Genomic DNA, 13,122 nt, shown 5'->3' on the forward strand with positions numbered 1-13,122 from the left:
GAAACGTGATGATTTTTAAAGGGAAATATTAAAGTTAAATTTATTATAAAACTGAGAGGTCATGTCTAATTCAGAGCGGTCAACATTGACAATCCAGAAAGTTATGTGGTGCCGTTGTAAAGGTACCACCTAAATTACCTTTCCCGAAAATATATACTACAGTATTTTAATTTGAAAGAATAAGTTTTATAACAATTTTAAATGTTTTTATTTAATATATTTCATAATTTTACCTAAATAGAAATCAATAAATTCGATGTACATAAAATAAGACAAATGAGAAGTGTCAATGTATTTATGGAACATTTTATTATGATGGTTCTAATTTTTGTATCAGTATCAATATTAAATTTCCATCTTGACTGACTTAAAAATATTAATGATTAGATTAAAATTTCTGATTGTTAACTGCAAAGACAAAGTGTTAGGTGTTGTGGTTATTTTGACATGACGTGGTGGACATTGCGGATGTGACGTCACGGGAAACCTGGACGTGGAGTCGACAGAAGACACCAGACGGCAGACGTCGCAGTTGAAGATCGTATTCACCTCTGTCAACGTCTAATTTGTATCGCCCCTTCTACTTCAATTAGGTAAGAGAATGTTTAGATATTAATGTTATTGTTATTATTATTATATAGGTTATCATTAGTGTGAATAACTTTTAAATAGGTAATACGCAGATTGTTTATTTTTTTTAAATCGTAATGGCTTAGGCTAACGGAAGCCCTTTGGCGTCTACGGTACCCGACCGCGGATGTGTCAAAAGTCATTTTATAATTGGCTTGATGGGTTTTAATTATTTTAGATACTCATTTTATCTATCGAATTGTGGTTACTATAGATTTTTTTCGCTTAATTACTTTGCACTCGCGAACAACGTCTTGACCTGTCCCGTGCCTCAAGACAATTTGGTCATGGACTGTCGGTTATCTCAGGGAACCACTAATTACTGGAATTCCCAGGTAAATACTGGAATCCCCTTGAAAATTACCGAAATCCCCTACAATATCACGGCAAACCCTTAGAAATCGATAAATATCTTTTATTAGTTTACATTGTGTTTTAGTATATTAAATAAAATGTGTATTGTAAAGCTTTTTTTCTATATACCTTTTACACTATATAAAAGGATACAGAACCTAACAAACCCACCTAACCTAACCTAGTAGTTCCCAGGTAACAACCCCTTGCCATAGGCAAGCCTCCGGACCCCCTTCCCAGGTCACAACCCCTAGCCAAGGTTCTGCCTGCAAATATATAAATATAAATGCTAAAAACATAGAAATAACATTCTAATAAAACATTGTTTATCAATTTCTAAGGGTTTGCAGTGATATTGTAGTTCGGTAATTTTCAAGAGGATTCCAGTAATTTGAGGTACAGTGTTTCTTAGTTGTCTGTGGTACATACAGTTGTTTATACGCTGTCTGTTGGTATTAATTTTTTGCTATCCTAATATTTTGTATTTGTTGCCAGGCAAATCTTTATCCGTGCAGCTGTAACTCGGAGCCTTCGCGGTTGTATGTAGTTTGTTGGGACAGGCGTAAACATGATACTAATTGTGTAATCGATTTTTAAACCTTGATAGTTTGGTGAGACAGAAAATATATAAGGTTCCCACCTAACCTAAACATAGGATCCGTAACCTTGCCTACTTCGACCCCTCCCTATTAGATTACCTTATCCTTAGCCTGCCCTAGTGCTGTCTCAATCGTTTGCTTCCCAACCAGCTTCAGTCTTCGTGATGTAACTCTTAATCGTAATGCCACCATCTCCCAGCCGGACGAGGGATTCAGCCCAGATTGGTTGTTATTGCTAGGGTTCCACAGCCCAATCTCATCCCCTACTGCCGCTACCTTAACGGTCACCAAGGCGACCGGAGGAAGAAGCAAAGCCTATCGGAACTGTCGCAATCACTCGCCTTGCATTTTTATTTCTAGCACGGTCTTTTGCCTTTCCCATATCTGTCTTCCTATCACCCATCTTCATCCATCCACCCGAAATGTGGCTTTCCTCTATTACGTCTCCTATCACCCCTTCCCTTCATCACCTTCAGCAGACAGCAATTTTCCATTCTTTCTGTATGGGCAAACCACCTCGATACTTTCATATCCACTCTAGCTGCTAATTCATTTCTTGAACATGTCCTCACCCTCGTAGTTCGTTCCTAACCCTATCTAATCGTGGTACTCCCTAGGCACCTCATCTCAAACACATTCAATTTTTCTCCATCACTTCCATTCCTTCCCCACAACTTGAATCCATACATCACAGTTGGTACAATCACTTTCTCATACAGAACTTTCTTTACATTCTGTATCTAATGCTTTAATTTCTAGTCAAACTGTAATTCACTAAAAGAAGTCTATGATTGCAGGTTATTTTGGAGTTTCGCTGACTAATGGAGCTGGTGCATAATAAATTTTGTATAGAATCAAATTTGAGCTCCATTTCATTATCTTGATTGTTTATTTGTGGGAGACATGATAGATTACTGTGTATTGCTTTAATTATTATTATTAGTTAAGCTACAACTCTTGTTTGGAAAGCCAATGGCTCTAGCAGGGAAAAATAACCCTGTGAGGAAAGGAAATAAACTAAGATGTAATGGACAATTGGATTCAAATATTCTAAGAACAGTAACATTATAATGTATCTTTCATAAATAAATTATAAGAACTTCATAAAAAATAAGAGAAATAAAATAAAATAATGTACCCTCAATTAAGAGAACTCTGCCCCCTAGACTAGAGGACATCGGTTTGATTTAGTTTGTTTTAAGAGCTACTAAATTCTCCTACCTGTACCAGGAGGGAAGTAACCATTGAACAATTACACTGCAGTTGTTAACCATTTGAGTGAAAAAGAATTGGATAATCTTAGAGGAGAATTTGAAAAGAATAGGCCAGGCTATTCAGCATATGGGTAGGCAAAGGAAAAATGAGTTGTAACCAGAGAGAGGGATCCAATATAGTACTGTCTTGCCAGTCAAATGTACCCGTAACACTAACATTAGTATCTCAATGGATGGAAATTCTTTTTTTGACTTGGTCATTAGCTAGATTTTTTAAACCTATGGAAAGGAAGTGTGTTCTGTCCAACACCTTTAGTACTAACTAGTATTCAAGCATTAATTCCTGGAAGTTTTATAACTGCTCCCTTTGTATAGACAAAATTAAAGTAGTGGATGATTAAAATTAAATCTCAAGTGATCACTTAATGGTTAGATGGTGGATAAGGATATTCACTTTTTCTCTGTAAGGTTTTCGCAAAACTGATTTTTCACCACCGGGAATCAACTTGTCTCTTTGGTTGAAGCTGTTATGACCTTGACTGATAGGGTGAATTTTGAAGACTAAGGCAGTGTCTTAACAAAATTTAGTTAGTTTTAGTAGCCTAGAAAGTCTTAGGGGCCACATGTTGTCCATGTCTGTTTTATTGTAAATTGTGGGGTGGTGGTTGGGAAAACTCTTAAACCAGATTACTTTTCAAACCTTTAACCAAAGGCTAACACAGATGGTCAAGTACATATGCATTCATGCGATGTATTTTGTTTGTGGGGTTGGTTTGCCCCAATATTCATACCCAGAAATGGGTAAGGCACAAAATAACTGTTTGTAAAAGTATACTTTTCATGTAGTATTTGGCTAGAAATTTACATACATACATATACCAAGGCACCCCCCAATTTTGGGGGGGTAGCCGACATCAGCAAATGAAATGAAAACAAAAAGGGGACCTCTACTCTCTACGTTCCTCCCAGCCTGACAAGGGACTCAACAGAGTTCAGCTGGTACTGCTAGGGTGCCACAGCCCACCCTCCCCCGTTGACCACCACAGATGAAGTTTCATAATGCTGAATCCCCTACTGCTGCTACCTCTGCGGTCATCTAAGGCACCAGGGGAAGCAGGAGGGCCTACCGGAACAGCATCACAATCGCTCGCCATTCATTCCTATTTCTAGCACTCTCTCTTACCTCTCTCACATCTATCCTCCTATCACCCAGAGCTTTCTTCACTCCATCCATCCACCCAAATCTTGGCCTTCCTCTTGTACTTCTCCCATCAACTCTTGCATTCATCACCTTCTTAAGCAGACAGCCATTTTCCATTCTCTCAACATGGCCAAACCACCTCAACACATTCATATCCACTTTAGCTGCTAACTCATTTCTTACACCCGTTCTCACTCAAACCACTTTGTTCCTAACCCTATCTACTCGAGATACACCAGCCATACTCCTTAGACATTTCATCTCAAACACATTCAATTTCTGTCTCTCCATCACTTTCATTCCCCACAACTCCGATCCATACATCACAGTGGGTACAATCACTTTCTCATATAGAACTCTTTACATTCATGCCCAACCCTCTATTTTTTACTACTCCCTTAGCTGCCCCCAACACTTTGCAGCCTTCATTCACTCTGCTTCCACTCCACCATTTGCTGCAACAACAGACCCCAAGTACTTAAACTGGTCCACCTCCTCAAGTAACTCTCCATTCAACATGACATTCAACCTTGCACCACCTTCCCATCTCGTACATCTCATAACGTTACTCTTACCCACATAACTCTCAACTTCCTTTTCTCACATACCCTTCCAAATTCTGTCACTAATCGGCCAAGCTTCTCTTCTGTGTTTGCAACCAGTACAGTATCATCCGCAAACAACAACTGATTTACCTCCCATTCGTGGTCATTCTCGTCTACCAGTTTTAATCCTCTTCCATGCACTCGAGCATTCACCTCTCTCACCACTCCATCAACATACAAGTTAAACAACCACGGTGACATCACACATCCCTGTCTCAGCCCCGCTCTCACCGGAAACCAATCACTCACTTCATTTCCTATCCTAACACATGCTTTACTAACTTTAAAAATTTTTCACTGCTTGCAACAACCTTCCACCAACTCCATATAACCTCATCACATTCCACATTGCTTCCCTATCAACTCTATCATACGCTTTCTCCAGATCCTTAAACGCAGTATACACCACCTTACCTTTTGCTAAATATTTCTCGCATATCTGCCTAACTAATAATCTGATTCATACAACCCCTACCTCTTCTAAAACCACCCTGTACTTCTAAGATTGCATTCTCTGTTTTATCCTTAATCCTAGTAATCATTACTCTGCCATAAACTTTTCCAACTACTCAACAAACTAATACCTCTTGAATTACAACACTCGTGCACATCTCCCTTACCCTTATTTAGTGGTACAATACATGCACAGACCCAATCTACTGGTACCATTGACAACACAAAACACACATTAAACAATCGCACCAACCATTCAAGTACAGTCACACCCCCTTCCTTCAACATCTCGGCTCTCACACCATCCATACCAGATGCTTTTCCTACTCTAGTTTCATCTAGTGCTCTCCTCACTTCCTCTATTGTAATCTCTCTCTCATTCTCATCTCCCATCACCGGCACCTCAACACCTGCAACAGCAATTATATCTGCCTCCCTATTATCCTCAACATTCAGTAAACTTTCAAAATATTCCGCCCACCTTTTCCTTGCCTCCTCTCCTTTTAACAACCTTCCATTTCCATCTTTCACCGTCTCTAGAAATTTAATTATATATTTACCTAATTTTGTGAACAGGTGTCACTAATCAGTAACATGGTTAACCCCCCAAGGTAATTTATTGGCTTTACCCAACGTGTTGGCCGGGTGATTTTTGTCTGTCACACCCTCTGGTTAATGAAATTGACCTGGCCTAATGTAAGATAGTTTGTTCTTGCTCGTTGAGCGCTGATAATTAGGTAAATAATGATCATGACATGGTCTTATTCTCTTGCCTTTGATACTCGACATTTGGTAAAATGCTAATATAGTATATCATCCCTCAGGTGTACCAGGTTTATTTATGAGGTCTTTGAATCATTTTGAAGAAAATATTTTACAGCAATCTCTACTTTTCAACTATTTTTAAGATAATAGAAGTTATAACTGGAAAATCACATTTAAAAAGTGAAACAAACAAGACCTAACCTAATGTTCCCAACTTTACCTAGGACCTGTATCCATAAATATTTGGTGAATCACTGTTGCAGCTCCATTTTAGACATCTGTATTCTTAGCTTACTCCAAGACGAGTCTTAAACCTGTACAGTATAATATTCTGAAACTGGTATTTTCATCAGACTTTTTTCGTGTTGAAAAATTGTTTCCCAATAATTTCAAGACTATTCAAAACTCGTGTAATAACTCATAATGCTTATTTCCTCCAAAAAGAAAATGGCCACATGGATGATAGTTTAGGTTTTTGGTCTCATAAAATTAAACTTCACTTGGACCTTGATGCTTCAGGTGTACCCCTCAAATGGTATTTTTACTATTTTTTTTTTCTATTGTAAAGACTGGATTTTTTGACTCCGAAGTAATATTATATTCTAAGTTATCAAGAAGAGGTTTTTTAGCATGTGTTGGAGAATTAGTAATGTTTCTCCCATTATGTAAATGTTTGTGGTAGCTCAAATTCAGCCGGTTACTGCCTAATTTCCATAACTCGGATATCTAGTTTTTTAATATCTTTTGGCAAGATTTTAGTTAGCAATTTAGTTGAAATATAGGCCTTGTAGCTCGTGATTCTCTTCTTACAATCTCCAATATGTACATGATCCCTTGATTGTGGTCATAAAGTTTATATGATTGCTCTTGATTTTAGTGGCAGCTTTGACATTGTTAGTCATGAAGCACTTTTTTTTTTTTTTTTAAATCAAACAGTTTGTGTGGTCAGACCTTTTCTTGACATGGTTATTGAATTTATTAGTAATAGTTTGCAGAGTTGTTAATGGGCACCATAGTGAGTGTAGGAATGTTATATCTAGTGTTCCTCTAGGTAATGTTCTTAACCCATTACTTTTCATACTATATACGAATATATGCAGTTGAAACTGCTGTCTTTGCATCAATTCTGTCTCCTGAATGTAGATCTGGGGGTTGCTGAATCCCTTATTAACCCTTTTACCCCCGGGGTATTTGGAAATTTCCAACCCTTAACCCCCAAGGGGTTATTTTTTTCCCAGCATATTTTGCAGTATATATTCTTTAAATTGCTCTAACAGCCTTAGTTTTTGTCATAGAGAGGTCAGGTTGGTCTCATTCTCTTGGAAAATGCCTGAATTTTCTAAAAAAAAATATCAAAAAATATGAAAAACCAATTTTTATAGCATTTTTTTGCAAGGACGTACCGGTACGTCCATGGGGGTAAAGGGATGGCTTTTGTGAAACGTACCAGTACGTCCTTTGGGGGTAAAAGGGTTAAAGATTTAGGTGAAATTTGTGTTGCGATTATTAGGGTATGAAGTGGCTCCTCAGCATCCGTATCTCGACATTGTTAGTGCTACTTTAACTCTGCCTTAAAATTTTAGGTCCTATTCTTGATGGCAAATTTACTTTTGAGAAACACACACACTCTCTCTTCTTCATTTACTCCTAAAGATGGCTTATTGAGTCTTCAAATTTTTGGTGGATCAATCTATTCTTAAGATTTTTAATTTCATTCTGCCTTGTTTTGATTATTGTTCTGTCTGATCTTCAGCTTCAGACTCCCATTTTAATTTGTTGGACAGGAACTTATGGTCTATTAGCTTTCTTATTCCCGGTCTAGATAATCTCTGGCACCCTCGTTCAATCAGTTCGGCATGCATTTTGCATAAGATTTTTCATAATTCCGGCCATCCTTTGCATTCAGATCTTCCCAGACAGTACCATCCTGATCGTAATGCTATGTGTGCTGTTAATTCTAATAGTAAAGCCTTCTCCATCATGAGGCTCATGACTACACAGCATTTTAGAAATTTTATTCCAGCTCTGACCAAGTTGTGGAATGATCTTTGAAATCAGGTAATTAAATCAGTGGACCTTCAAAAGTTCCAACTTGCTGGAAATGGTTTTATGTTGATCAGGCTAACAACTTTCTTTATATAGTTTGTGTGAAAGGTCTATTTTAATGTTGTTGCTGCTCCCCAAAGATTTTATTTTAATTATTCATTACTTACTTTCCTTACTGGGTTATTTGTCTCCTTTTGGAGACCTTGGGCTTATAGCATCCTGCTTTTCCATTTAGGGTTGCAAGATAGCTAGTAATAGTAGTATCCCTTCAGTGGAACTACAATGGAGAGTTAAGCTCTTTACTTTTGTTGACATCAAACTGTACTGAAATTTTATTTTTTTTTTTTTCAAGGAAGCCCATACTTACTGGTTTATGGTTTTAAATTTAAATCCACCTTGTTCATTGTAGCAGCTTGATTGTTCGAAATCCTCTGTGGGCCTCTGGTGCAGTCTCTGGTGTTCCGTCTTGATGGCTACGAAAAAGATGCCAAAGGAGTCTTTTGTTTCTGCTGTTCCCTCATTGAGTGTTTCCTCCACTGGTACGTCTGGGCAAATCCCCCTAGCTCTGTCCCCATGTTTCAAACCCATTGGCCTAGTTTGAAGACTACTTTTAACACCCATGAGATCACCTGAACAGATACTGTACATCTTTCCCTCATTCTTCCTGGTCTGCATGCCAATCAACAGTACACTGTACTGAGTCTTATCCCAATTTTTTGGCACTACTAGTCAACGTCCCCAGTACCACTCTTTAGTTACCTGCATTTCTAGAGGTACCACTGATCTTTAGAGCTGCTAGAACTTTACAATTGAATGCTATCTAGCACTTCCTCCAAGCACAAAAATTTTCACTAAGTACTGTACAAGTAATGTAGTTTTCTACCTGGGGGACTTGGCCATCTTTTGTAATTGTGTTGATGAGACGAAGGCGGTTGGACCATCTTGAGCGCAGATAACTAATTTACTAGTGTTTTTTTCGCAGCTGTCAAAGGTTCACCCTTGACGGGTATTAGACCTCTCCTCCTTGTGGGAGTTGTATCTTTATCCGAGAATTTTTAGCCTCCCCGGCTTTTCAATTCACTGCTATGGGATGTAGCCTTAGTTTTCAAGGCTTTTACGCCTTTGAAGTTTTGGAAATGTGGTCAGGCTATTAGGACATTTTGCTAGCCTTAAGTGTCTGTGAAGAGAGTAAGCTGCATGGTCTGTTTACATAGTTGCCTGCACGTGGGGACAGGTGGTGACCTTGTTTTGTGCCAGTTTGTGCATGACTCCAAGTTAAAGATGTGTTCCCTCTATGTGTACCGCATGGTGGTGATCGAGAAGAGATGCTCTTGTCTTGTGAGGGCTGTGTTGTGCTATCTGAAGAGAACCAGGCATCTCAGGCCTGAGACTGCCAACTCTTCTTTAGCAATGGCAGTATCAAGGAACATGGTCTCTTCCTGGCTTCGTGTAACTAACCATAAATACTGTGGTACTCTGGTCCACTGAAAGGATCAAGTTACCAGCTAGGACCAGAGCTCCCGAAGTCATGGGTATAGGCCACACCCTAGCTTTTAAGAGAAATTTTGCAGATGGCAAGTTGTTGAAGGGTGGGGTTTGGCAATGAGAATCTTCATAGCCTTTTATATACTGGTGCATACAGTAGTCTTGAATGCCCTGAGACCTTTGTACTTCCCTCTGTGGTGGCTTCTTAATTGGTTGTATAGCTGGCCCCGGTCCTGCCCTGGACACAGATGGTGGTATCATATAGATGTAAGTCTGGAATGACTTTACCTTAATTTTACTGCTCTCCTTTTTAAGATTGAAGTTAGTAAAGTTTTACTCGCTCGGCCTAACTTGATGCTGGGAAGCTACACTTCTGAGCTCCATTCTTAGACTGTGTAGATGTATCTCCTCCCATATTCCCCACACAGGGGGAGGATAGTGGAGTTTATGCCAACCCATTTTCATAAATTAGATATTGCTGTATTCCGGACTGCTAGCCACTACAGAAGACATCACTCTTTTGAGCACGTACGTGTACCATTCTTCTTCGACACCCCAGGTTCATCAGTCTGTTAAGCAGTATGATACAGATAGGAGTTTGAAGCCCGAATTGGCACAATTGGGGAAGAAAAACAAAAACTTTGGTTCTGGGACTTCTGACCCACCAAGTTGAATCTTCCTATTTTAAAGGTCAGTGTTTGTTTACTTTCATGACCAAATTAAAGTGATTTGCATTTTTCAGAGCTATAAAAGCCTGACTCCTTTGACGTGAAACTTTCTACTTTAACCACCTCTGGTCTGAATTGATTAGGCAGGGATACTTGCCCATGTTCACTATTTGTCGTTAACTTAGTATCGTGTTTGTGTTTTCAACAGTCATTCCAGCTCTGTTGGAGACATGTTCCCTATTTTAAAGGACATCGGTTTGAATAGCAATGGTAAATACAAATTTATTTCTAGAATTTATTTTAAGAGTGAAAATAAAATTAAATCTTTTGATGTTAATAACAAGGGTATTAAGCTATGGATAACATAGTAAAGGTTTGTAATTAGATAGTAAAAAAAAAATGAACTTAGAAAGGGGCAGGATTTTAAATCTGATTTTAAAGGTTCATATAATTATTTTAAATCAAATATTTGTACAGCAACTTTTAAATGGCATTTCTACCTTCTCAGGATCATGGATCAGGTTATGACACTGGTTGAGCCTGCAAGGCAGTTTTCAAAGGATTCCATCAGGCTTGTCAAGAGGTGCACCAAGCCTGACCGAAAGGAGTTCCAGAAGATTTCCATGGCAACAGCTATTGGATTTGCCATTATGGGCTTCATTGGATTTTTCGTAAAGTTAATCCACATACCTATTAACAACATCATTGTGTAAGTATTATGTTGATGGCTTCCTTCCTTTTTTAGTTTTCCCCTTGTGACTTCCTTCCTTTTTTAGTTTTCCCCTTGTGAATGTTACCAGTACCTTGCGCAAACATTGTCTTGCTCTGTATTGTACCCCTCGATAGTTATTTCAAACCTAATGATTATTCTGGTATATATCCTTTTGTATGAAATTTTTTTTAATGTTGAGATTGTGTTCTACAACTACCAAATTACTAGAGTAAATATTGCTATACAATTAACCAAATAGTGAATTTTAACTTTTGAATGATAAATTTATCAAATCTCTTTTCAGACAATGATATGTACGTAGTTTAGTATTGAGGCTGATAATGCAGTCCTTTAGATATAGGTACATACAGCCTTTTTTTTTGGGGGGGGGGGGGGTCATTAATCAATACATAATGGTTCCGATTAGAATTTACCACCATACAGTACAGTATAATGTATAATGAATCGGTTTTTTGTTTAATGTCTTTGGGAATAGAAGTTTAAATTGATTAAATGGCAGAAAAGAAAAGTATCTGGAAATGAAGTACATGAACTATGTCAGATTAGATTTATTAGGTCGTTAATGATTATTTTTTTCTTTTTTTCCAGGGGCTCATAAGTTGTGCGGAAGGGCAGGTTCTTCAGAGTTAAGGCTTCACATAAATATTTTATTCCCTTAGTTGTAAGGCTAATATTCTTTATTAGAATTTTCCATTAAAATTTTATTTTGAACAGCTTGGTTTTAATATCCACGTAATTGTACATAACTTTTCATTGTTAATGTTAATTGATAAAAACTGACTAGTTAATTTTTCTCTGAAAACTGCAACATTTTGCAAAAATTAATCAAACCAATTGATTGGTGTATTGAATGTATGCAAAACCACCTCCACTTGATCTGGGAGTATAATGTATTTTGCAAGGTGCAATATAAAGTTCTTGCAGCTACCTACCTCCCTGGAGCATGACTTTCTCCACTGCGGGCTACCTCATCTAAAATTTTTTTGAAGGGAGAATCTCTGAGAGAAGTGTGAATTGTTGAGTAAATGCAGTTATGAAAATTCAAACAAACCTGTTGTCCTAATCCTTTCCCAGAAATAATTGGTACTAGGTCTTTAAAGCCTGAAAAACAAGTAGAAAATGTCCATATTTAGCTGCATTTTAGTCTTGAGAAAAACTGGCCCTCAAAGGGTTAGTTAAAGTTCTATTGTTCCTATAATAAAAATGTCCTTTTAATAGTAGTAGGCTTTTGGCAACACTAGAAATGGTGATTTAACAACAACAGGAGGTTGTAAGTACTCTTCCTCTGGCTGTTTTAATTTTTTGCTTTTTCTTTTACATTTAATACTGTGGTGGGCAGATTGTAGTGTTCAAGGAAGAATGCAAGGATACGCAGTAGTTGTCGGATAAATTGTACAAGACAGTTTTCTGTTCAAACCTGCCGTTATCCACTTAATAAATGTTCTTGTTGATTGGCATCTGTTACTCTTTAATTCCTTCACTGGTGGCTTGAGGCGATGATGTTGACATGACCATAAGGAAGTTTGCAGGGCTGAACACTGCAATAATGGGAACTACAGTACTGCCTTTAACCCATTCCAGGACAATTGACTAATCAATCTCTGGGAGGGAGGGAGGGACAGAAGCAAATGCTAAAATCTATCCCCATGTCCTGCTACCAGTGCTTCATGAAGAAGTTTGTCAAAGTGAAGGACACTGCCCTAAACTGTTAGAGGAACAGATGTCACTGTCCCCACAAGCTCACAACATGATCGGGCACCTTCCATTTTATGAGAGAAACTTGGAAAATATCTATCATTTGACCTTGACCATGAAGAGGATTTGGCATCTCTTGATCATTTTCTTGTCTTCTGCCTCCACAGTGCTGTTCATACTGTGATTTTTCTCCACTCATTCACATTGTGATAGGACCCCACACAATTTGAACCTCAAGCTCATTCTTTGTGGGATCATGTCTCCAGGGATCTGATCACTTGTTCCATTCAAGCACTTAGTCATAGAGAACTTCCAACTTGTTTGCACAATATACAATTGGAACAGGAATTCTCAGCATTTGTACAGGCACAGAGATGTCATAGTAAGCACAATTGTCAAAAAGGCTCTTCACTCGGGTACAGACAATCGAGCAATGCAATGGCACGCTACTAGGTACCGTGCTCCTAAGAAGCTGAGACCCTTAGTGTCTCTTGGGGAATGAGAATCTGGGGCAGTTTAGTCTTTGAAGAGAGCCTGATCAGTGTTCATTCGTGCCTTCTACCTTTGTAATATGTCGCCCCATGCTGGTCTTGCTTCAGTGCGTGAAATACTCTATAGGGAAGGTGATTGTCGACCCTACTGCGATCCATTTTGCCAGTGGAAGTGAGGAATCC

This window comes from Palaemon carinicauda, chromosome 4 (assembly GCF_036898095.1).
Source record: "Palaemon carinicauda isolate YSFRI2023 chromosome 4, ASM3689809v2, whole genome shotgun sequence".
Classification (NCBI taxonomy): domain Eukaryota; kingdom Metazoa; phylum Arthropoda; class Malacostraca; order Decapoda; family Palaemonidae; genus Palaemon; species Palaemon carinicauda.